The sequence below is a fragment of the Triturus cristatus genome, chromosome 4_1 (genome assembly GCF_964204655.1).
Source record: "Triturus cristatus chromosome 4_1, aTriCri1.1, whole genome shotgun sequence".
Lineage (NCBI taxonomy): Eukaryota > Metazoa > Chordata > Amphibia > Caudata > Salamandridae > Triturus > Triturus cristatus.
Genome location: NC_140585.1, coordinates 1,181,980,940 through 1,182,007,678, shown reverse-complemented (window position 1 = coordinate 1,182,007,678; position 26,739 = coordinate 1,181,980,940). Strand labels below are relative to the sequence as shown.

The 26,739-nt window shown below is 43.7% G+C and overlaps 1 long non-coding RNA gene across 1 annotated transcript in view; it reads right to left on the bottom strand.

The window, feature by feature from the left end:
- LOC146856316 (uncharacterized) overlaps positions 1–20,159 on the bottom strand; it is a 50,336-nt gene extending 30,177 nt beyond the window's left edge. The window contains exons 1-2 of the long non-coding RNA XR_014980926.1: positions 20,125–20,159; positions 18,162–18,197 (exon numbers count right to left, since the gene is read on the bottom strand). This is a non-coding gene — a long non-coding RNA (uncharacterized LOC146856316). The remainder of the gene's footprint in view (positions 1–18,161; positions 18,198–20,124) is intronic.
- Positions 20,160–26,739: the final 6,580 nt, after the last annotated feature.

Below are 26,739 nucleotides of genomic sequence, written 5' to 3'. Positions count from 1 at the left end.
CGTGATTTCTCAGCGAAAGTGAGCTCTGAACGACTCCGGTCCCAACGGCGAGATGGCAGCCGCTGGAGCCCGGAGCTGATGCCCGGCAGGGCGAGCACGGTGATTAAGATTTGGGCCCTGCGGCCACACTCTAGTTGAGCAGCGAATGCATAGATATTGCAGCGGAGTTGCTGACAGCCCGTGAAAGTGCGGCGAAGCGGGAAGTGGACACGAATCTGCGCATATCCCTTGCTCCGTCCCCTCCCCCCCACACCGGGTTTCAACAAGTGTGAATGAAGAACCGGACACACGCCCATCAAGTAGAGTTGCGGTACAGGAGCTCCCAACTGCTGCCCCGGTAAATGGAATAAGTGCGTGGATGAGCCAGGGCGTCCAGGAACGTGTAGTGGTCAGGCACGCCTGGAGTCAAGATGGCTACAGTCCTACAACTCGAATGATCCCAGTGACTGGTTAGTGCCTCACTATTTGGTGAGAAGGGCCCCAATAGCAGCGCCTCGACTCCAACAACTCTTAGCAGCAGGCCAGACGGAGTAAGTAGCGTGACGTGAGGGAAGAGCCATCAAGGGACAGGTGTGCTGGCCACCTCCCTCTCCCTCCTCCAGAGCAGAGAGGACGATAGTGCGCCACACAGCGCGAAAACCGGGCCCATAACCCAGCGGCTATAAAAAAGGCCCCCCCTAGTGCGTGGCACAGATTAATACCGGGGCATCCAAAGTATTAAAATCCACGCCGGGGCAAGACAGATCTGTGGACAAGAGTACAACCTACGAGCAACGGCCCCAGTAGATGGTGCACAGCCCCTGAAAATAAATAAGAGGGCACCTCAGAAGCAGTTTGATGGCTACAACATCGACCGATGGCAGGCCGCAAAAGGTGAGATACATCACACGGAGTGAGGGCTAACGGACGGGCTAACGGACAATCCCAGAGGCCTGGTGTGCCAGCAGCTCCCTCTCTTTTCCCCCTTCAGTTTCGTGGGATTGGGTAGAGAAACGAGCGCCAGCCCAGCGAAGAACAGGAACCTACCCTTGCAAGATGGACTAGAGAGGCAGATATTACTCACTCAGTGCCAAACTGTGCCAGATGCTACAAAGGCGGCCAGCAGCTACAACCAGTGATTCCCAGAATTGAGGCACAAACCCCCGCCAGAGCCAAGGAATGACAAGGAGACAGCTCAAAGAACAAGTGGCCCTCCAGTGTACGTCCCAAGAGAGAAGGCATCAACAGGCCTTACGCACTTGCTCACTAAGCCAGCGGAACGCTATTCGCCTCAGAGTCCAGCCAGGTGGCTATCCCCTCATCCTGAGACAGAGCATAACCTTTTCTAAAGACTACACAAGCCCCAGACTAGCAAGATGGTAAAACAACGAGCCCCAGCAAGCTAAGCGATGTCAGAGACATCCCAAGACACCTCTACAGGCAGAAGACCACTGCTTAAAGCCGCAACAGCCTCAACAGAATTGACCCTCTCAAAAAAGATGGACAAAATGCTCGCAGCTATCGTACACTCCAGAGTTTCAATGGAGGAAAGGCTCGTTACCTTATCCACAGACATCAGCCTACTCCGAGGCAACCATTGCAAATTGGTAGATTAAGTGTCCAAAGGGGAGAAAATTATCACCACCATGCAACCCTCAATTAACACACACCCTGCAGACCCTGCTAGGTTGAATGACCACCATGGAAGACGGTATTGATGATCTCAAGGGTCACTCAAGACGATGCAACATACGAGTTATGGGACTGCCAGAAGGAGTTGAAGCACTGACCCCGTAGCATACATGGAGGCATGGACCAAATTGTTCACTCCGGTTGAGGAGCACACAGCATTCTTCTCCATCGAAAGGGCCCACAGGGTACCGGCCCAAAGACCCCAACCTGGCGTCCCGCTTCGCCCAATGCTAGCAAAATTCCTACACTTCAGGAATCGTGATGTGGTGCTCAGAGTAGCCAGACAACATGGCCCCATTCATGTAAAGAACAAACAAATAATGCTCTTTCCGGACTACTCCCGAGCAGTGCAATGCCAACTGTCCTAGTTTCTCGAAGTAAAGCATAGTCTCAGGCTAGACGGTATACCATTCTCTTTGTTGTTTCCGGCCCGCCTCAAAATTATGCGAGAAGGTTCCACCATATTTTTCACGAATGCAGAGGAAGCCCACCACTGGGCAGACCAACATTGTCAGAAACACCCCAGCGCAAATGCCAAGTTTGTTAAACGCCCAAAGACACAGTGCATCAGCAGATGCCGGCCAAAACGTCTCAACAGGAGTAAAGACTGACATGCACACCCAATATATGGGCTCACCTGACCTGTAACAAATCATACAGGAACGTTGAAAGCCCTACAAGCTGCAGCGGAACTCAGACCCTCCTCACCTGCAACGGACTTGGAGAGAGGCCCACACATATTCTCCTCGGAGAGGAAGATAACAGTGATGGATCGATATCGAGAGTCGAATCGGTGACCCCACCTCTGGTCACACCACAGACTGCTGATACACTAATATGAACAGACACCAGTAAATCATACTGGCAGGGTATCCCTGACAGTCACATTATAATGCAACTAGAGGTATTTAATTAACTGAGCTGCATGTCCAGCGACCAAAGGTTTTAACATTCGACTACCTAGTGCGAAATAACCTAACAAATGCCCCTAGGGAGAGTAACCTCACTGACATGCGGCGCCACCCCCACACTATGTTTAAGTTCTCTTCTCACACTAGAGTAAGTTTGGATGTATCGCTTGTCGAGATAGGTCCCCAGTATTGGGATTGCTCCCCACCCAAGTTGCCTCTCCCCATGATGTCATACACCAAACACTGTATTCTTACTCGCATACCACTGAGGCGCCGGAGCTGAACCACGGCAGAGAGATTAGCCCAAGACAAGGAGGTGGGTTAAAGCTCGAAGCCACGCCCAACCATACTATGCCCCTAGGCCCCCCCCAATATCACATGGCACATAAAGGAAACATCACCATCCTCACACTAAATATGCAAAGCATGCACACGGCACGCAATCACTACTCAAAATATACATATATAAAGCGGCAAAACGTGCAGATTGCGATGCTACAAGAAACCCACTTAATAGCAGGAGAGCTAGATAAACTGTGCAAATGATGGCGCGGGACATTTTGCGACACAACATACTCGGCCTATGCACGAGGGACCCTTATCTGGATGCGACCAGGGCTTCTATACCATGAACTATCCAGAACAATTGATACAGAGGGCCGGTACGCCCTTTCACCGTGGCTCCTGGATGGTCAACCGATAGTCCTAGGAAGCATCTATGCACCAAATACGGACCAGAGTAAATTCTGGGATGCGCTCTCACACCCATTAAGCTGATACACCCAAGCACCATGGATCCTAGGAGGGCTTTACAACTGCATACAAAATACGTCCTTAGACAGATCCTATTCCCCTCATCCGGCCTTCCCAATAATAGCGCAGGCCAAATGTTTTGCCGCATGTACAACTTACTGGTCCTTAACAGACGCCTGATGCTCCAAACACCCGGATACATGATCTTAAGGTCTGCCTGGATAGCTTCTTCTGCTCCTCAACCGTAGTACCCAAGATACATGAATTGGAATATCTGGGAAGGGTATTGTCTGACCATGATGCCCATGCAATCACCCTGGCGTGGCAACCACCAAGACCACCAGTCCTCACCTGGCGGCTATCTAAAGAATGCCTGGACGACCCAGTATTCAGGCAAGCCCAAGCAGCGCACATTAGGAATTATTATCGCAAAGCACGCCCACTGCCAACACTCGTGCAATGGAATGGAACACTTTCAAAGTTGTAATTAGAGGCACATGCATACAGCACATTGCAGGGGTGCGTAAAAGCCTAGAGTGTTGCATAATCGGAAAGGAACACACACTGGCCACATTAACCCAAACAGCAGATAAAAACAAGGCCACACAGACCCAAGTAGCGGAAGCTAAAACCGCTTATGAAGAGGCACTAGCAGACCTCTGTAGGTATAATTTCAGAGAGCATGCAGCTCGGGTGCACAGAGAGGGAGACAGAGCAGGTGTACTACTGGGGTGGCTAGTGAAACAGGACACAACCCTCCCACCGATCACAGCAGTACGGAACAAAACGGGTACCCTGGTCCATTCACAGGCCTCCATCCTAGAAGTCTTGCTGCAACACTATATGCAGCTATATGCAGCCCCGACCTAGTAGGCTCAGAGCACAGATTTTTGGACACGCATCCTATACCTCGCAGAGCACAACACGACAGACACACCCTAGATGAACCCATCTCAGCGACAAATGTCACACAGGCGCTACAGGCCTTAGCCACTTGTAAAGCTCCCGGGCTAGATGGCCTTCCACTAGAATTTTTCCAGGCTTTTGCTGTGTAGTTGGTCCCCCAGCTGGTGACAGTATTCTAAGGGGCCCTAGGCAAGGGAGAGGTACCGCAATCCTTGTGTGAGTCGGTTATATTCTCCTTCCTCAAACTGGACAGGAACCCCCATCACGTTGGATCATATCGGCCTATAGCCCTGTTACCAGCAGACTACAAAATATAAGGGAAAATATTGGCGGAGAGATATTCCACATTCCTCCAGACGCTGGTTCATCCGGACCAGTGTGGCTTAGTGCCAGGGAGAAACACGTCCTACAACATAAGACGCCTGTTCCATGTCCAGGATCAGGTATGAGGGTGCTTCCCCCCTGCGGTGTGCCTGGTCCTGGGCCTGGAAAACGCCTTTGATACCCTCCTTTGGCCCTACCTACTGCAGGTCATTCAGCGAATGAGTATGGGACCCCGCCTGCTTGCATACACTAAGCCTACATACTCCAAGCCCACCTCCATGGTGAAACTTGGACACCATATGTCACCGTCATTTCTTAAAGGCACGTGCCAGGGCTGCCCACTCTCCCCCTTGCTTTTTGCAATGACAATGGAGACGCTTGCGATACGCAGGGAGGGAGAGAGTTGGGGCATCCCAATCGCAGACACGATCTATGCGGTATCATTATACACGGATGATGTGCTTATCTACATCCGTGACATCACTTCGGATCTCACTACAATTGTAACACACTACGGGATTTTGAGGAGGTAATGGGCCTTAGGGTAAATTGGGCCAAGCCCACAATATATCCGCTCTCAGACAGCCTCCCCCCCAGAAAATACAAATGAGTGGCATAGGCATATCATGGAGCACCCAGGCGGTACGATACCTTGGCATACGACTGTACCACATGCCGCAAGACATGTATGAAGGAAACCACCGCAGGGCACTGGCAGGGATCCGTTCCTCCATGAACTTTTGGAAGGACCTTCCCCTGGCTCTCATTGGGAAAATCGCAGTGGCCAAGATGATATTGGTCCTGCGATTATTATAATATTTCACTAACCTCCCGGTGGTTTCCCCCTACCCCTTCTGTCGTGAATAGGATACCCTCCTTGGTACCCTTATCTGGGGATCAGGACGTAGGCGAATTGCTCTTGCTAAACTGCAGTTACCTCTGGACCAGGGAGGTCTGGGTGCCCCCTCCTTCGAGGCATACTTCCGTGTGGCCTAATTACAATGGGTGTCATGATGGACAGCAGAGAGCGCATTGGGGAAACCCACACAAAACACGGGACCTATTCCAATCCCCATCATACAACGCATGTTCTTACCGGGAGCTGAACCAATACGGGAGTGCCCACTCCAGGTGTTGGTGGCAAACACATGTCTGAAACAGATACACAAGATGAAACGGGAGGCCCCCATGTACTCCCCCATCCAACCACTGGTGGGATTCCCCAAAGGCCGCGCTCGCTACACGGAGTGAGCACTATGCGTATGGACTGAGCACTCGGCCATGGCCGTGGGCTCCCTCCATGTAAACGAGCAGCTGCAAACATTTGTGTAATGTGCTATGGATACAGACCTCCCAAGAGAACAGTTCCTTTTACACCGACATCTACTAGGAGACTGCTGTCGGGTATGGCACACAATAGACACAGAGCCGCCTACACACCCTGTTGTGCACGCAATCTTATAGATGGGCCCCGGGCGACACTTGGTGACATGGCTATATAAGGCAGTGAGGGCACTGAACACGATCACCCTCACTCCACTTCGTGAGAAAGGGGAAGCAGGAATCCAGCGACCACTCCACGACAAAGAATGGGAGAGGGCGCTTAAATTCCTCAAAAAAGTGTCCCGCAACTACCACTTCAAAAATATACAATTTCACATACTACACTGAGTATACCTGACACCCGCCCTTGCCCTAGATGCCCAGAACCCAATGCGTCCTTTCTCCATATGTTTTGGGACTGTCCAATGGTCCAATGGTCCAATCCTACTGGTCCACCATACACGCCACCCTCTTGGCAGTAACGGGCCTCACAGACATTCATACTTGGGAGGCCTGCACGCTAGGCATAGCCAAACATCGAAAACACCAAAAAGTAAAGACACGCTTCACATCACTGGCAATCCTTTTAGCCAGAAGAAGTATAACAATGCACTGGAGAGCGCCAGGGGGGACACCGCTAGCGGCCTGGAGAGGGGTGGTGGGCAAGTGGGGGGGGCGGCGGAGGAGTAGGTGTTACGAATAGAAGAATTTAAAGGTATTCATAAGCGTCACATGTCCAGCAATGGATGCTATTGCTACACTCCTTTAAGCAGGAAGCAACAGACGAGCCGCAGTCGCAGGAGACCCTGGCCCCTACGGCAGAGTCCCGCCAGGAGATAGTCTAGCGTGACCCCCCCCTTTAAAGTCGACATGTAGCAGGGTGCGGCCCCAAACCGAGCACGTAGAGCAACCAGCACACTCCGGTTAGACCTTCCCACCTCACATCAAGTTTCTGATAGCTCAAAGATCAAAATGGACATATCAGCCCACTGACCCCCATCATAATGCGACATTTCATATACAGTGAACCCCAGTTACAGCTGCCCCTATTGAAGAGTTACGTTCTTTGTTAAAAACTCAATAAGCGGTGTACCCCAACACCAGCAACGCAGAATCAGCACAGGACCATGGTACATCAAGCCGACAATGCCTTGTGCTCCCACGTAGCGAGTAAGCACATCCCTCCTAAACAGCTAAGATAACTAGTTAAATATGATCTTTGTCTTTACTGACAGCTGGCACAACTGTATACCAGAAGGCATGATGTAAATATGTACTGTGCTTACTTTATGGTCATGAATGATATAAGTATTTTGCGAAATAACAAAATGCCAATAAAAATGATTTTACAAAAAAAACACTCAGTCACACACCCATGAAATTATTTACACACTCATTTACTTACCTCTACATCCAAGAGTGAGTACTAGTTCACCCTTAGAGGTTGGGAGCACATGCACAGAAAGCACTCTACGCACCACAAGAAGAGTTTGAAGACGACTACTTCAGCGCTTTTGAAAAGGGAGAACCCCGATTGTAGTTGACCTCAGAATCAGGGCCCCAAAGGGTAGTGAGTTTCAGGAAGAGAGAGATGAGTAGAGAAATAAATGGGTAAAGTCTCCAGAGTAGAGAGGGGATCCCAAAGAGAGAGACATCTCTATTGGATACGGTGCAGGAAGTACTGCCTCCCCAAACCGAGTGCCCTGAGGACCTCAAGGACAGACATGCTGAATGTCACCTAAGGCCACAGCTGGTCACAGACAAGTAAAAAGGTGAGGCTAAGTGAACCTTAGAGGAGAAAATGGTCTTGCTGGCTGGAGTGCTAAGGAGGTGTACTTTAAGGCTAAATAGCTGTAAGAGCAGGTGTTTCCAACCAGTCGATCACACAGAAATCTTCAGTGTAGCTACCAGCCTCAAGTTAATTTTTAACTAATAACTGCAATAAATAAGTATTGTGCTTTCCTTTTAAAGTTAAGGAAAGACTATGTTTATTTTAGATTATTATCAGCTTGCAGATAGCAGAGCCTGATAATGAGCAGTGCTCCATTCAGATTTATGACCCATGTGGGTCACAGAGGCTCAGAACTGAACCACTGAGGTATTTAACTTTTAAATAAAAGTAGTTCTCAACTCAATATTGGAGCATGAGAACAAAATATATCTGAAAGCTTTTAAATGAGAAAACATTTAAATGAAGAGTTAACTTAATGATTAAGTTGACTCTTCATCCTAATTGTCTCCTTTTCAATGTGTCACATGTACAAACATCAGGCATCTTTCTCCCAGCGGTTGGCAGACACAGTGGCATATTTATAACTGAAAAAATACAGTAATTGTCTTGTAATTGGGAGAAATTTAAACTGCAGAAAAATGTTCCATCAAGTGCACAGATTTTTTCCTTATTATGAACATTTTTTAGAACATTTTTCTGCACTTTAAATTTCTCCCATAAAACAAATTGTTGTATGTTTGTGTTGTACATGTAATGTTGCCACATTTGGTAAAGGTATGTTCTGTGCCACAAGTACATACAAGTACATACGACACAGGCCCTTAGTCCCCCATATACATATATCCCATTCATTCACACACGTTCATACATCCCCACAGACCATGCAGTCACTGATGCACATGGCAGCCCTATCATAGTATCCCAGCCAAGGTATTTTGTTCAAAGCATAGTATCGGGCTCCATGGACATTAGGTATAAAGTCAATGAAGCTGTGCACAAGTTAATTAGCCTTCAGTAACTCACAACGATTAGCACTGATCAGAAGTAGCTCTTATTACAGAAAAGGTTGGAGACCTCTGTGTTAGAGTCTAGCAAAAAAAAGGTGTGAGCACCACTACTGTGTCCAGTGCAGAACAAAGAGTTTATATATTCAGAGGCTTGGTGCCTGACTTTAAGGAGGGCTTTGATATAGACAGGGTATTTCTGGCATTAGAAATAGCTGTAGTGGTACAGAGGATATCTCAGAAGGACTGTAGAGATGGCTTTGAAGTCATATTCTTGGTGATGGGATGGACAACATGCTGACTATAGAGAAGGGGGGAGAGGCTGAGGTATCTGAGGTATCTCACTATGAAGGAGGTCCTTGTTAGTAAGTATGAACTAACCCTAGAGGAGTGCAGGTTGAAATTCAGTGCTAGTGAGAAACTATGTGACTATTACTGGGAGGATTTTGTGCAGTAGTTTTCAAATGTTTTTTTAAAGTATTGTTGTTTTTTAAGAAGTTGTTTCCAACAGTTTTATGCTTTTTTTCCCAATAGGACTTAGAAGAAGCAACTTGAGGAACCTTTTCTCCAGACTCTTATTGGAGTTATTTTAGATTGTTTATCTGATACATTTTAATGGCATCCCCATAATCTCTTTTGAATGTAGTAGGTGGATACTGTAATGCTCATATATTTCTTCAGATCTACTTCTATCCACTTTTTTAAACTGTCCACTTGTAGGCAACATTTCTTCCATCATGCAACTTCGATGTTAGAGAACATCTACATCTTTATAGTATACATTATTGCATTTAAGATATATTGTAGCTTTCTTCACTGTATTTATATCCACTAGTTCCTGCCAGATTTTGTTGTTTTTTTATGGGCACACCATTCACTAGAATAACAAGTGGTCCTTCCAAATCTGTCTCTACACCCACAGTTTCAATATCGTATTTCACATCTAAATGAAAATAAACAACTGTACTTTTAGGCCCTTTCAGAAGCTCAGTGGATGATATCTTTAATGGTAGATTTTGCTTCTCTTAGAGCGTAATGTAAGTGATTCCATGGATATTGTGCACAACCCAGGGTTAGAAACCAAGCTACTGTTCTTAAATTTCACATAATTTACTTAAGCACAATATCACGATGATACCAGTTCTCGGTTATCTAAAAATTTACAGAGGTATAGTAAAAAGACACCAGCAATGCAAGTACATGGGTTTGGTCCTACTGTATCAATTTAATCCTTGCAAATCCTACAAAACTACTACACTCTCATTTATACACAGGAGCATGTATACACCTCCCATGTACCTCTTCAATGAACTCTTCTTCTACATTTCTAGTAATCATGTCTTCTTTTTCTATGGAGATACTTTATGTGGTAAAAGTTCAAATGTCATTGTGTTTCCGGATTTGTAAATAGTTAAATAAACTATGCGATGCTTGTTTGTTAATTATTTGGTTTAAATTTTATTGTAATATGGTAAAAAAAAAAATATACTTGTAAAGTTATAAATATGTTTATTACTAAGTTAATGTAAGGGTCACAAACACACCCATACAAGTACTCATACATGTACTCACACATGTATACAGTCATTAATACAGGTACAGTAGTAGGGAAAATGGAGCCACATAAGAAATGTTTGCAGCTGCAAACATGTGGCGTTTCACACAGTGAGTAATCATCTGACTTAACTATTCACAGGCTGCTGGTATTCTGATAACTACAGCTGATGGACGTTGTCCCAAGTGTGCTTTAGTTGTGGAATATTCTGCTGCACGTCATTTCTCATGCATTATTCAGTTGTACACCCTTTAAGGAATTGATTTTAATTGTCTTCTATTTGAACTTGTCCCATGTGAGAGCTGCTGGGTAACTGCATACTGCAAATATTACACATATTTAGCTTTTACCTTCTTTTCCACAGAAGATATAGTAAAGTGGTTCCAAACATCACTTTCTTTTGTGCTGTGTAGAGCTGTACATGAATGTGTTTGAAAAGATTGTGTAGAAAATTATATTTGTAAATAGTTAATAATTATTAATATTAGTTAAATACATTGTGTTATGTTTCTTTGTTCTTTGTAGTGAGTGCAATCCACAGTGTTCCTTAACCGCTTCCCTGCGGCGCACATTTCCCCGCTGTGCGGGCGAATTCTACACGTGCGCAAATTGGACGCACGGAAGAGGTTAATTGCAATGAGATAGTGTGCAGTTTTGTTTTTTTCTAGAATCTTTATGATTGTTTTTTCCCCACTGTTCTATGATGTCTCCTTAAAAAGTTTGTCATTTGCAGTGTATGTGTAAAGAAGCTGAGAACAGTATAAAAGAGGAAATTAAATGTTTATTTATATTACTATATACCTTTACAATATGAAAAATATCTAGTTATTTCTTATGCATTGTTTGAAATTGTAAGTTACCTTTGTAATTCTAAAAATAATACATTTTTCAGTTTTTTTTCTTTTTTCATGTAGATCAGTGGCACCATATATTGAGGTAATGTACTTCACTAATTAGTTCTTGCAGTGCTGTTCCATAACTTTAGATTGTGAGGATGCATATCTAAGGAAAGATTGCTACAGTTACTAACACACCTAGACACACATCGATACAGTCACTGACACAGCCAACTACACACTGATACAGCCACTGACACATCCAGCCAAACAGTAATGCATTCAATAACACACCCAGACACACACTGATATACACACTGACACACCCAGGGACTTTTCAGTGCAGACAGTAACACACACAGGCATACAGCAATGCAGACACTGACACACCCAGGCAAACAGTAATGTATCCAATAACACACCCTGGTACACTCTGATGCACACACTGTCACACCCAGACACTTACCAATGCAGACACTGTCACACCCACACAAACACTAATGCATCCAATAAAACACCCAGGCATACAATTAAGCGTAAACTGACACACCCAGAGACTAACCATTGCAGACACTGACACACCCAGGCATACAGCAATGCAGACACCGACACACCCATCCAAGCACTAATGCATCCAATAACACACCCCGGCATACACTGATGCATACATTGACACACACAGTGAAATAGCAATACGGACACTGACACACCCAGGCATACTGCAATACAGACACTGACAATGCCAGTCAAACAGTAATGCATCCTTTAACACACCCAGGCATACACAGATACATCCAGTGACCTAGCAATACAGACAATGACACACCCAGGCATGCAGCAGTGTAGACACTGACACAGCCAGCCAAACATTAATACATCCAATAACACACCCAGTCATACATTGGCGCATACACTGACACACTCAGGGACATACCAATGCAGGCACTGACAAACCCAGGAATACAGCAATGCAGACACTGACACGGGCATCCAAACACTAATACATCCAATAACACACCCAGGCATACATTGATGCATTCACTGACACACCCAGGGGCATAGCAATACAGACACTGACACACCCAAGCATGCTGCAATGTAGACACTGCCACAGCCAGCCAAACATTAATGCATCCTATAACACACCAAGGCATACACTGACAAACCCAGGCACACAGCAATACAGACATTGACACACCCAGACATACAGCAGTGCAGAGACTGACACAGCCAGCCAAACATCAATGCTTCTAATAACAAACCCAAGCATACACTGACTTACAGACTGACACACCCAGGGACATACCAATCATACCAATGCAGACACTGAAAAACACAGGCATACAGCAATGCAGACACTGACACTCCCAGCCAAACAGTGATGCATCCAATACCACGCTGAGGCACATACTGAAGCATATGCTATCACACCAAGGCACATACTGATGCAAGCACTAACACACCCAGGCACTCACTAATGCAAACATTAAAACACCTAGGCATAGACTTATGCACACAATGATACACCCACTCTCACACTAATACAGTCAGTGACACACTAAAAACACAGGAGCTTTTCTACAAGCCCTCGTGCCGCCGGTCTGCCACTTTTTGTGACACACCGGCGACACAACCTGCTGCCCCATATTTACAAGGACACATAAAGCCACCCTGTGTGGCTTTTCGTGTCCTTGTAAATATGACCCCTTTACACACAACAATTTCCATGAAAGGGGCATGCCATGGATGTTGCTGTGGGTGTTCCCAGCAACACCCATTGCTTCTGCCACATTTCAATATTTACGAGAAATCGTAAACCTGGAAATGCGTCAGAATCCTATGTTTCCCCAGGGGAGACGTAGGGAGGTGCAAAAAGAAGAAATGTTTTAATTTCTCTTCGTTTTCTTCCTCTTTCTATGTGTGCTGCATTTTGCAGAATACATAGAAAGAGGAAATAACCACTTGTGATTGTATATGTGCAGGTAGGGATCCCTTCCTGCACATAAACAATCATTTCCCTTAATGCAGGCACCTTTTCACTATGGTGCAAGGGTGCCTGCATCGGCGCATGACAGCAAATTGTGCGCCAGTGCAGGGGAGTGCAAAGGGATCCGTAATATCCTTTTGCTTCGGAACTAACACAGCGCGGCGCAACCAAATGGCTTGCGGCACAGCGCTGCATTAATTCCTTGTAAATGATGCCCACAATGTTATCTCTTTGTTTGAGTAGGTGGTGGTTGGAATAAGAACAGTTTTTTTTCTAGAAGGGCTTTGCAACAATTTTCCAATTTCTTTTTTGCTTTTTTTTTTAATAAAAAGTAAACAAGGTGGTAAAAAGGGTAAGGATGGAGAAGTACAAAGAAGCAACTGGTTTCATCTTCAACAAACATTTTGTAGTGTTTGAATGCTAAACAAAACCTAACAGCGATGCTTCTTCACTGTATCCAAGAATATACCCACAGAATTCTTTTTACAGTGACTAGCTTATGGCATTTTGCACAGTGAATAACCATGTCACTCAATTCCTCACAGACAGCTGGTATTGTAAGGAGTGCAGCTGAAGATGGTTCTCCAAAGGCTGCTGTAGAGGATGTCTGTCCTGTTGCACCTGCTTTCTCTCACATCATCTGGTTGTACACCCTCTCATGAATTATTTATTTGCAGTGCCTCTGGATAGCTGCTTGCTACAAATTGTGATTTGACATATTTTGTTGATACTTTCTTTTCCCCCAGACAGTATAGTAAAGTGCATTCATACATCACTTTCTTTTCTGTGAGGTGGTGTGTTTTCTTCATCCTCAAGAGGTTGTGGAACCTCATCTTAGATGGACAATGCCGCTTCAGCCATTGTTTAAGAGTAGAGCATTCCTGCTTCTCAATTTACCTTCTTGAGACTTTACTGGAGAAGTAACTGCTTTTCGGTGTTGTTTTCCACGTGAAAAGGTGGGGTCTTAATGTATCCACTGAGAAGGCAAGGTTTGGGTGTGCTTGTGAGTGATTTCACAAATCCAATTAGTAAATTAGCAGATTTGCAAAACTTGCCATATGGGTGACAAACAGATATAAGGTGGATTATATATACTTGAAAATATGTTCTCACTGATCTTATTAATGACAATGGAGGGGTATACATATGCACAGTATTTAGTTAAATCTCCATGGAATCTGTGGGTTCAGACTCGCTGAGTTGTTCTGATCACGTGATCAAGTGTAAAAACTATAGAGTAGCAGCCATTCTATATTTCGAACCCGCAAAGGTACTTTGGTAGCTCAAAAATATATATATATATATATTTTTTTTTTAAACAAAATGTATGTCATTGCGTTAAAAAAACCTTCTTTTACTTTACATTAAGAACGTATGTGATTTTTATATTTTTAAACATATAAAAATGTATTTGTAAAAAAAGAATATCTACAGTATTAAAAAAGTGTAGTACACTTAGTATTAAAAATAAATCCTACAAATTCAGTAAAAAAGTAAACGTTAGGAGGACATAATATTTTACAAATGCACTTTGACAAAATCTTAGAAATGCATTAAAAAAAGGAAGGTTACAGGGACTTTATAGTTAGGAAATAGAATTTTAAAAAACCTTAGAAATTCACTGAAAAAAACAAAGGCTACAGGGACGTCATAGTTAGCCTCATATTCCACTCGTACAAAACCATAGAAATTCAGCAGTAAGTTACCTGCACTATCAAAAACGTATGCTCCCGCAATGCACTGCTTTTGACCTCCCATATTAAATCACTCATGACATGGTCAGTGACATCACTGATTGTATTATTGATGACATCTCAAATGACATCGCTGATGACATCATCCACAGAACCACTCACACACCCACTCACACCTCTAATACAACCTTTCACATACCCACTAACACAACCAAACAACCACTCACAAACTCATTCACAGACCCATACAACTACTCACACACCCACTCACTTATCCATAGAGCCACTCACACATCTACTCACTCTCCTATACAGCTACTCAGACAGCCAGTCACTCACCCATACAGCCAGTCACATACCCAGTCACTTACTCATACAGCCTCTCACACACCCAGTCACTGACTCATACAGCTACTACCACAGCCACTTACACACACATACAGCTACTCACACAGCCCCTCACATACCCATTCACTCACTCACACACTCACTCACTCATAGTCACTCACACAACCACTCACACAGCTCATACAGCTACTCACTCGTGACTCGCTCACCCATATAGCCACTCTCACACACACACACTCATGCATACAGCCAAATATATACCTACTCACTTACCAATACAGCCACTGACACAGCCACCTACTCTCCCATACAGCTACTCACACACCCACTCACTCACCCATAAAGACACTTACACACCCACTCACTCATATAGCCACACACACAGCTACCCATACAACCACACACACCCAGATTCGGACAGTCATACAACCAATCAGATGAAATACATCACAAATAGTATTACTTAATAAAAGTACAGAAAGAATAGTGATGTAACTTGTGCAGTAGGTGGGCATATATCTTTAAGTCTCAGAGACATTTACAAAACACACTCAAAGGATGATATCATCAGTGATATCATTTGAAATGTCATCAGTGATGTCAATGACAATGCCATGAGTGATGTAATATGTGAGGTCATAAGCATTGCAATGCGGGGACATGAGTTATAGTTAGCTCAGGTAACTATAACTGCTGATTTACTATGTGTTTGTATGCGTGAAATCTGAGCCTAACTATAACGTCCCTGTAACCTTTGATTTTTTAGTTCATATATATTCAATGAAAAAAAGGTAAAATCTTTGTTATAGTTAAGAAAACTTTATTTATTCTTTTTATACAAACCAAATGCAAAATACACAAACAATAAAAATTATTCAGTTATAGTTTACTTATACCTTTCATTTATAATTTATGCAACACCTTAAAATTATTTTAATACATGCACCTCCATACACCGTGTTTTCAATAAAAACTATATACTTTACTATCATTGAGTAGGGTATCATTAAGTGGAGTGCGGTACAGTAGAGTGGAGGCGAGTGTCATGAAGTGTACTGTCGTAGAGTATAGTACTGTACAGTAGTAAGAGTGGAGTATGAATAAATGAATGTCTTTATTATATAAAAATATATTAAAATATACATCGCAATAAAATAAATAAATGCGTAAAAATCACAAAAATATCAGCAAGTATTCCATAACAGCAACATGTCAGTCGCTCTTCCTTAACACGACAATAAGCTTAATCTAAAAATTTAGTTAATTTCCCAGGAGACTGATAGTCTGTTGTGCATAAACAATTCGCAACAGCCTCTTTTACAGATCTATAGTTAATTACATTAAATGCTTCTTTTCTGATATTTCTTTTGTAGATCTAGTATACTAGGATTTAAAAAAATTAAGTGCTCAATCGACTTTTCATTATAGTTGCACAAGCGGCAGGCCTTTAAGGGTAAACGGTAAAGCCTTCATTACAAGTCTGGAGATCCAAGGACTGCCAGACTCGCTGGGGTATGGTGGTGGCGGTCCAGCCACCGCTGCACCGGTGGTCCAGAGCCCTATTAGGACTTTGGCAGTTGGACAGCAATTTCACCTCTGCAGTCCTGCGGCGGTCTGAGGGCCACAATATGCTTGGTGGTGCCCTGATGCAACAGCAAAAGACACACAGATGATAGACGGAATGCAGAGCAAATCAAAAATTCACCCCAGTCAAGAGATCTGGTTTAAATCCATCGTTCTTTTGCTCACCATGTCACCCCAGTTTAGACCCAGCCATATTCAAATCAGTCTTGACCCTGTGCCTCATGGGAACAGTCCAGCCCAAATTGCCAAGCCAGGTCCTCCCTGGACTGGAAACAAGCATCCTGAGACATAGTGGCAACACCAAGCATATTACGACTTTCCTCACCACAAGTGCTGTCATGGAGGTTCTTCCTCCATGAAAAGGCTAGCGGTGCATGGGGGGAATGCAGGGGGCACATATTGTGCCAGCCTGTGTTTCTGCACCCCCAGTTCCTGCACAGGAAGAAATGCACGACATGGTGCATTTCTTTCTGTGCAGAAATGTGCTTGGCGGGCCTGTGGCAGTGCTGTTTCAGTCTCACAGTGAGTTTTTTAAACAACACCGCCGTGCGACTGCCACGCCACCCGCCCACCAGACTACAAAAAACTTGCAATCTGGCAGATAGGCAATGGTGACTCTTGGCAGTGCAGGGGCACGGTGATGGCGAGCCACCCGCCCTTGCACCGCCAAAAATCACCAACTGGCCCTTAGTATTCCAAGACTCCTTAATTTGTGCTATTGGTATCAACAGGAACCAAAATCTCATATATTTTTGTTTTCATCCTGGATTCAAATTAGAAGCTAAATACTCTTGTTTTAATATAGAATACGACTGTCATATAATGAGCTATTTGATATTTCTGCAATGTCAGCAAGTCTGCAGCTCTTCCGTTCCTGCAAAGAGACTGTCTGATTACCTTCTTACGCTTCACTCTGGGCAAATTTATTAGATCTGCAGATAGTGGTAAATTGTTTCCCACAATTTCTTTATTGACAGATGTCAAGTTCATTCCAAATCCCTTAAGAAGTATTGTATTTATGTGCTTTGGAAAACATTTTTGGTGAAGAAACTGAGGTTTTCTCTCAGTAATCATAAGGGGCGTTTTGGATTTATTTTTCATTTTTTCATAAGTATTTTATATTTTTAAATAAATATATTTTAACAATGAATTTCTGTTTTTGTAGACCACAATATTAACTATCTTCTACTGCACTATGTTCAACATAATTTGTAGCATAATTTATGCATGGATGTGGAACCTTTGGAAATTTTGACTATTAAAAAAAGACCAATATATGAAAGTAAGTTGTTGCCTTCGAGTTCCTTTCCAGTCTATTGCAGGCTACCAAGGGACATTAATGGCATTTAGAGGATGAACATGCTGTTTATCGTACAGTTTTTTAATATTGAATGGAATGTAAAAAGAAATCCACATAGACAGGATTGTTCTGAAATAGTGAAACACTTCTAAGTGCTATGAACGCACATTGGTAATGCCAAAACACAGAGAACGTGTTGTCCTAAATAATACAGTCAATATTATCATAGTCACCTGTAATCAAGTCATCATCGTTACTCACACGAGTCACTGAGGAGAGAGAAGAAAAGTTTGATTAGATGTTTCTTGGACATGTACTATAATATATAAATGTTTGGTGTGCAATTTGATTCTTAAAACTTTCTTTTCATCTTCATTTTATTTTTTCATGTTTTTGGTTTTTGTTATGTTCAACTTGATAACGGCCATCTCAAATCTAGTCATGACCAAGAATACAAATGTTCATGAATGTTAATCTACTAATAGTATGTCACAAAATTTGCCATATGCTGGAGTAATTTAAAAATCTCATTCACATCTCATCTTTTCTTCATATAGTATGGACTTGGAGGAGCCCAGTCCTTTCATGTTCAACATGACCTGTGCTACTTTCATCATTCTCCTTCGCTCTTACTTAGGTTTTCGAACAATACTTCATTTACCCTTCTGCTTTGTGAAATAAAACCTTATGTCCATTCCATGTTACATTCCACCTTCTTCGTAAAACCATTTGTCCTGCTATGAAGTCATTTTCAAGATCTGAGTACTTTGATTGATATCTTCTCCTAATTTGTGTTTATTTGCCCAGCATAAAGTCAGTTTTTTTATTAATGGCAGTAGGTTAGGCCCAGTTACCCAGCCTTTCCCTCTGCTAAGGCCTCTTTTGTATTCTCTTAACTTTAGAGAGGTTGTTTTCAGCTGTGGTTGGTGCTGGGAAGAGCCGTGGGGCAGGGGGTGGCTTGGGGGGAGTTGACAGACGACGATGGGCGATAATAAAATAAAAAATAACCTACCTTGCGCTCGCATCGCCAACGACGATGCTACGAGCACAAGGTAAGTGGTTTTCTTTTTTATTTTATTCTCCCTCGTCATTGTATATCGATGCCCCCCCCACCCCACCTACCCCCGCCCCATGGCTCTTACCTGCACCGGCCGGGCTGGTTGTTTTACTAAAGTACTAAAGTACTCATCCTTACCTTTGTAATGACTGTGTATGTGATTAATAAGAGATTCAACTTATGTTGACATCTGGAGTCAGGCAATGCCCACAGTCTGATGATTTTCTGAATTGGTGACTGGGGAGGAGGTTCATGGCTGGAGATGGATGTTTGGGAGAGTTGCTGCTTGTTGTGGTCAAGGGTTGGGGTGAGGGCACTGATGATAAGTTTTCAAAGGATGAGAAGATCGGTGAGACAGACGTTCAACAATTTTTGGAGTTACAAGCACTTGCAGGTCATTCAGAAACAAACAGAGGAGCTGCTAATTTGGATTATGTATGGGAATCGAAGGGAAAAAAACTGCAATGACACTACGGCTCTTACATGGTTGAGGGAGAACATTTTCAGATACGTTGGATGAGTCGACAAGGGGTAGTTCTAGAAGGTAAAGATGACAGAAGAAGGCTTAAAGAGTCAATTAAGACACAAATGGTCCAATTCATGTCAGACATTGTGACAAGTTCTTTGATTTCACAGGAATAGGAAGAGTTTTTTAAACTAGTCATTTGGATAAAAGTGTTTTCCGAGGAGGGGAATCAATCAATGTCAGGGAAGCTAAAGAGCATAAGACAGAAGCATGAGGTTAAGAGGGCTGTCAGTAATTGGGGCAAAGGAGCAATACAAGGTGTGCAATGAATGTACGTGACTGAGATATGCAACCACTGCAGAGATGTTTATGTACCTTGTAGTCACAGACTCAAATCCTGGCAGGAATGCCTTAGTCCTACATCATTATGAAGTCAATAAATTGAGCAACATTGATTTAAGTAGTTATGTCACCTGTCATTAAAGCAGTACATACATATAGTTAGTAGATTATACTTTAGGCCCTAAAAATAATGTAATCATTAAATGGCATACTTGCCGTAAATTACATTAGCAAGAGAAGGTGGGTATGTCTAGTGTTCAGCGAACTGCTTATGGATGCATTTTCTTGGCTATTTTGTTACCCTCCCCTTGTCCCAATTGTTAGTTCTTACCGATAAAGGGTTCATCGCCAGTCTCACTTGCCGCTAGGGAGACAGAGAGGAGGACATGATCAATTATTCTTTAGCATGCCCCATGCTTAACAAATTGTCAGTGCATCTACAGAAACATAATACTTTGTTGGGACTCTGCCACATTTCTCAAGATATTTCTTCACTTACAAACATGGCAGGGCTGGAACCACACTAGATAAAGCTTCTTTGGTGGCAATAAAATAAACATAAGAGGAAATATTATCAAATAAAACATGCATTGGGAATGCCAATGGGTCTTGCTTATAATTGAAAATGTTTTTTGCAACATTGATGGGTTTAGGCACTCAGTAAGTGGTCATACATGCGCTCTGTTACTTTAAGCAAATACTATCTCCCCTACGACAGCCTAACAAGAATTCTCTTAGAGCAAACCTTCTATATCTACAGTTTGTCACTAGGGGTGTGCAGTAAACTCCGCTCTGCCAACGGAGTCTGCAGAGTTTTTCTCAATCCGGTCCCCGCTTGGAGCGCGGGGTTCAGCAAAAACTCCATCGACCGCCGGCGGAGTGGAGTTTACCAGTACGGTTCTGCTCATCCCGTTAGATCCCCATAGTTTACATGTACGTCAGAACCTGGGAGTGGCTTGCCGTTGCGTTGGTAATGTGATGCATAAAGGGTGAGAGCAGAAAGGTTGAAGTGGGTGGACACCTGTAGCTTGTTGTGGCCACAGTGTTGCGAAGTCTGGGAATTGAGTGTCTCCAGAGTCTGCACAGTGCACACTCCCGCTGTAAAGATGAACAGGGATTCCATGCTGTTACAGCAATGTGTGCCGGGTTGGAGGAGGCAGAAGCTGTGTTGGGAAAGTACAAGAAAGAGGTAAGCTAAGCCAAGCACTGAAAGAGCGGAATGACCGGCCGGTTTCACTTTCGCCCGCCAGCATTGTTATGCGGCAGTCGAATGTGAAACGGAAGATGTCAGTCGGAAAACCTCCAACCACAGGTCGTAGGCTTTCTGACCGACATCAAATAGAACCCACAGTGTAGAAAAGTTGATACTCCAAGGTATTAAACAACTCATTACATTAAGACAGACTCACTCTAAATTTATGTAACAAGTCCAACTATGCAACTTTTACAAAATTGCTACTTTGTTGCCTTCAGTCTCCCGTGGCCTTAATGTTTGCACATTAAGCCTGAACCTGAGATTGTTTTCTGCCCTCTTGGGGAGACGTGCTAACGACTCCCAGGAAGGGAAACAATAGGGACCTATACTGGAGAGAAATGTTACCTCCCTCCTACAGGAAGACAAATGGGTGCTGGCCCAAAAGGTGAGCTTCATAGCTGAAGTCACCTTTGAAGGGCAAATGGAGAACACTTGGGAAAGGGGTAGCCCCAATCGTTTCGGCAGGCTAGCTGGCACCTGGGAAGGCGAGGGGAAATGTGTTGTCAAACCTGTTTTCCAGGGGCTTGTAGCCCCCTTGGTAGCCACACATCTGGATTGGGCTAGGGAATCTCTGGACCCCGAGGGAGGGGCTCTGTCATATTGAGAGTGGGCAAAATGATGCATCCTGGGATAGTCAGATGCCACACTTTCCAGGAGGGATGGAACCTGGTAGCCCATTGGCTACCAACCACATCCTATCCTGAGGTCATTTTCTGTACATAAATAAGGCATCCATGGCACTCAGAACTCAGATGTCCACTGGACTGGAAGAATGACCGAAGACGGACTGCCCTCCTGCACCAAGTTTTAAATTAAGAGAGGCTACACCGACATGGATTGCACCCGCTGCACCAGGTGGCTAGCAAAGGAGAGAGACTGTGCCTGCTATGTCCTGCTCAAGTCAACTACAGAGCCAAGCCAAAGCAAGAGACTCCAAGGGCCAGCAGACTTCTGTTTGCAGCACAGGAACACAACAGTTAAAGAAGCCTGCTGGGGTTAGGAGGTAGCCCAAAGGCTTCAACTCACCACCAACAGCTGTCGTGCAGCACCAAGGACCGGGACCTGATGCACAAAGTTGCACCGAGTACGCCGAGCCCAGGAGTGTCATCGGAGTGCAGCTGGGACCCTCTAAGGACGAGTTAGCCACCCAGGAAGGATGACCTGTGACCGCGATATTGGGTGACTGGATTTCTACCAGCACTGAGAGAGTTGAAATGGGTGGTGAAGCATTTCTGTGGGGCAGACATGTATGGTGAATTGTTTGACAGTGTTGCTCCAGCATAGGTAAAAATGTGATGGGTGAAATTCTTAATTATTCCGGGGCACTGGTAATTACTCTGGGCCATATTCTAGTCATTTTTTTACCATTGTGCCACTCCAGAAAAGAACCACCCTGATGCAAATCGTGCTTAGTCCTGCCCCATTTGAAGTAGCCCAGCACAAACTGCCTTGCTAAGTTCCTCTGAAGAGGAAAACAAGCAACACCAAGGAGGCTTCAGTTTATCTGAGCAGTGTCAGTGAGTTGGAGCATGATACATGTGGTACAGTGCTCACTACTGGGAATGCTACAGGTCACTGCAGTGGAAAAAACAAAAAGGTAATGGGTTTAATTACTTTTTGTCAGTCACTCGTAATTACTCTAGGCATTTGGGCAAACTTTAACCAGGGCAGCTGACTGAAGATGACACTCTCTATACCCATAAAACAAATAGAGCCCACAAATCAGAAATAGCGCAAACAAGCCCAAAACACTAGCACTGTGGCTCTACAAATTGCACAAAATGTACCGGCACGTACCTCGACCTCACATCGGATTATGTGCGGCAGTAAGCGTACCACAGCTGTAGTATACATCAAAATGTTAGTATGAACATAGACTTCGAGGCACACTCCTGGGAATTTTTGTAATTCTCGTGAAAGTCAAAACAAACGACTAAGGGTAAAGATGGAAAGATTATGCATATGTTGTAACTAGGCAAAATGGGCCCCAATTTTTGGAAGATGAAAATCAAGGCATCGTGGTTTTCCAACTTTAAGGAGATTCATACAGCCTCCCAATTTAAATACCTCTTAGTAGCTCCCAAGAACCTGGCACCTCTGGCTACCAACTTGTCTTAACCATGGACAAAAAATTAAACAAAGGGACATGATGGTGTTCGGCTGAAAAAATAGCTATCATGTTCTGTATTTTTGAACAAGGATAGCAGGTTAGAGTAAAAGGTAGCAACATTATGCAACAGAATAAAAGGAGACACTCACACACAGACAAGAGTTGACCTTGCCAAAGAACACACAGTGCCAGATTACGATGTCGGGGGGACGTGCGCTGCGGTCTCGGGACTGACTACCTCTGGTCGGTGGTCCCGACACCACCATTACAATGCGACCGCACATGGTGCAGTCGCATACTCCCATTTCTCCTTGGGAGCTTGTGCTGCGGCCGGACCCCAGCCATAGCACAAGCTCTCAAGGAGAAATGGGAGATTCTGTTTTTCCCCGCACCAAGGCGCCTGCCACACGGTGCAGGAATTAATAGGGGGCACCATAGGTGCCCCTTCGGCCCCCAACCGGAGGCTGTGGAGGAATGGGGTCCTGCTAGGGGCCCCCAAATTCGCTTTCTGACAAGCTTTCCATTTCGGAAAACTCAACATGGAAAGCCTGTGAGAAACCGGCCACATAATCCAGACGGTGGAAACACCATTCTCAGGGATAACGTTGGGGCCTCCGACTGGCCGATGGGCACCTTGAATCCAGCCGGAATGACCGGCCGGTTTCACTTTCGACCGCCGGCATTGTAATGCGGCGGTCGAATGTGAAACCGAAGATGTCAGTCGGAAAACCTCCAACCACAGGTCGTAGGCTTTCTGACCGACATCAAATAGGGCCCACAGTGTAGAAAAGCAGACTCTCCACCTGAACAAAGGCCAGCAGAAGAGAAGACCCTACACACAGAACCCTACAAAATAATTTACCTGCGCAAGAAAACCCCACTTAGAAGAGCAGACTCTGCATATCTCCAAGGACAGCTCATGCACATGCACAATCACACATTTCCAAACATCACAGCACTTTTCTCTTCCAAGCCCCATGTCTTCAGCACTACAAATAATATCACTTGTGAATAATCTGGTGTATTACAACGTAACATGGGTTTAAGTAAATGTGGTGCTGTAATTTAAAAACAAAGCAAAAGAAGCAGCCGACAGAAGCAAGTGATATCAACCTTAAATGCAAGTGGTGGTTTTTTAGAGGGAAGAAACCAATAGCTTATGAAGAGACAGAAGAGGGTGCTTCTCAGTGCTTTGTAAAAGTGAGAAGGGTGGGTGTGGCACACTGGTTGAGAGGCAGAAAGTTCCAAGTGGTAGTTGTGGCTGAAGTGAGAAATTGCTTCTGGGAAAAATAATTTCTGGATAGTGTCACTTCCACTAGTAAGATGTTTTGGTCTCTGATGCCTCTTTGCCATATGATACAGAGAGCAGATTGGAAAAGTATTGTGCATTGATCATGTTTGAATACACCAAATTACAATTACCATTACAAACATGATCACAATAGATATGTAAAAATATGTCAAAAGGGTGAACACCAAGGTAGACAAATTATAGTGTTGAAAAAAATAGAGAAGTAGTAATCATCCCTCTTTTTTGTGAAATTTACCCATTTCCACAAAGTAAAGTAAGAAACTCCAATAGAAGATTTTTCAAACTGATGAAATGGATTTGACTCCCAAAGACAGAATATTCTGCAATTTATATTCATCATTGTTTTGATAGGATTTTAAAATATTGAATTTATAAATGGTGTGAGTACCAAATCTTCATTAACAGACTGAATTTTACAAATAGTGTACCATACTTTATTCTATAAATTTGTAGACGTTTTACCAAAAAATAACATATGACTCGAAGTATGTTATTCTTCATTACATATCCCAACTCTATTTATTTAAATGTAAACATTTTATTAGGAGTCAGTTATGCTTAATGCATTAAGAAAACAAGTGTCTGTAAAATAGAAGCGGGGAAGAAATCTCTCAAATTTGATTTCCAGGTAGTACACTTATCTTTAATTCTCGTATCTGAAACATCTTTCCACTTCCTTCTCATAACAGGATTTTGTTTGATAGCATAGGAATTTATAAAATTGTATGCCTTAGATGATAGATGGCCATTAAATTAATTTGTGTTGGTGAAAAAAGAAGCAGGGCATAATATTTTAAGAAAATTTCAAAGTGCATTGTTTAAATTGCAAATCATGTGGAAATGTTTCTGGAGGTAAATGAAATAACTCCATCTTTTGAGTAAATGATCATATAGAATTATTATTACATCCTTTCCATAAGTAATTCTTCTCTAGTGCAAAACCTGGCAACAGATTTACCTAAACAATTAAAGTAGAATTCCAGACTGAGACTAAATTGGATTCCACAATGTTATCAGATGTTGGTCATCCCACTTTTTTAAGGATTTTCGATCAAGAAGTCTCTTGCTCACTTTCTCTAGTTGCACCCTACACTGCATCAGAAGGCATGCACCTTTTCTCTAATTCTATCAATATTAGTGATGTAGGCCTTGCTATTGCAAAGAGGCCCGCTGGCAAGGCACATGGCCCAGATTGGGTTCCCATAGATGTTTTCAGACAAACCCCAACATTCTCGGCCCCCTTACTTACAAACATGTTTTGTGCTGCAATTAAAGCCTCAATTCCAAGTTCCTGGAAGCAATTCACTATTGTTCCCATTTTTAAATGGGGTGATAGAAGACGGATGATATTCTACCACCCCATCTCCCTTCTAGATTCCTCTATCATGATCTTAGAGAGGGTGATCCTTCAAAAATTGGACAACTCGGTGGAGGAAAGAGACTTCTTTTCAGAAGTTCAGTACAGTTTCCGCCCAGGTCTGGGTCCAGTTGAACAGTCCCTTAACATGCTCTTGCTCACCGATAAGTACGTTAGGACTCGAGGAGGTTCACTTCACATAGCTTTCATGGACCTCTCCACTACTTTCCATCTGCTAGACAGAAGCAAGTTGTGGGACATGATGAGCGAGGCATTGGTTGAAGCCTCCATGATAGAACTCATTAAACGCCTCCAGTGGGATATGATGGCACAGGTTGGGTACGGCTGTGATGGAGAATGCACTCCCCCCCATTTAGCCCACCTGGGGGTTAGGCAGGCTGTATACTAGCCCCTTTCATAATTCTTTTTTACATTAATTCCCCAGATCAAGTGCTGATGACTAGTGGGAAGGAGTCTCCAATGGTGGGTGCCCCGTTCTTCTTTATGCGGATGGTTCAGTGCTTATTTCCTGCATCGCCAATGGACTACAGCTATTACTTGATTCCTTCAACACATTCATGGGGAAGTTGAAATTAAAGGTCAACTATCAGAAATGGTAAATTACAATTTGTGGACCAAAGAACACATGCTCACGTAGGCTCAATATTGGGGAGGCCCCCATCAATAAAGTCTCAAATTTTAACTATCTTGGAATTATGATGGATGCCAATTTTAAGTGGGATAAGCTTATGTCCCAGACTCTGGGACCCAGAGGATTCTTAAATCAGCAGGGTCAGTGGATGCTGTTTTTAAATTTGCCAGGAAATTTGCTCATAAGTCTATCAAAGGATTCATTTCACTATATAGTTCCATATGCCTTTCCCCAGTAGGCTGCTTGCGGTCTCAAAGAGC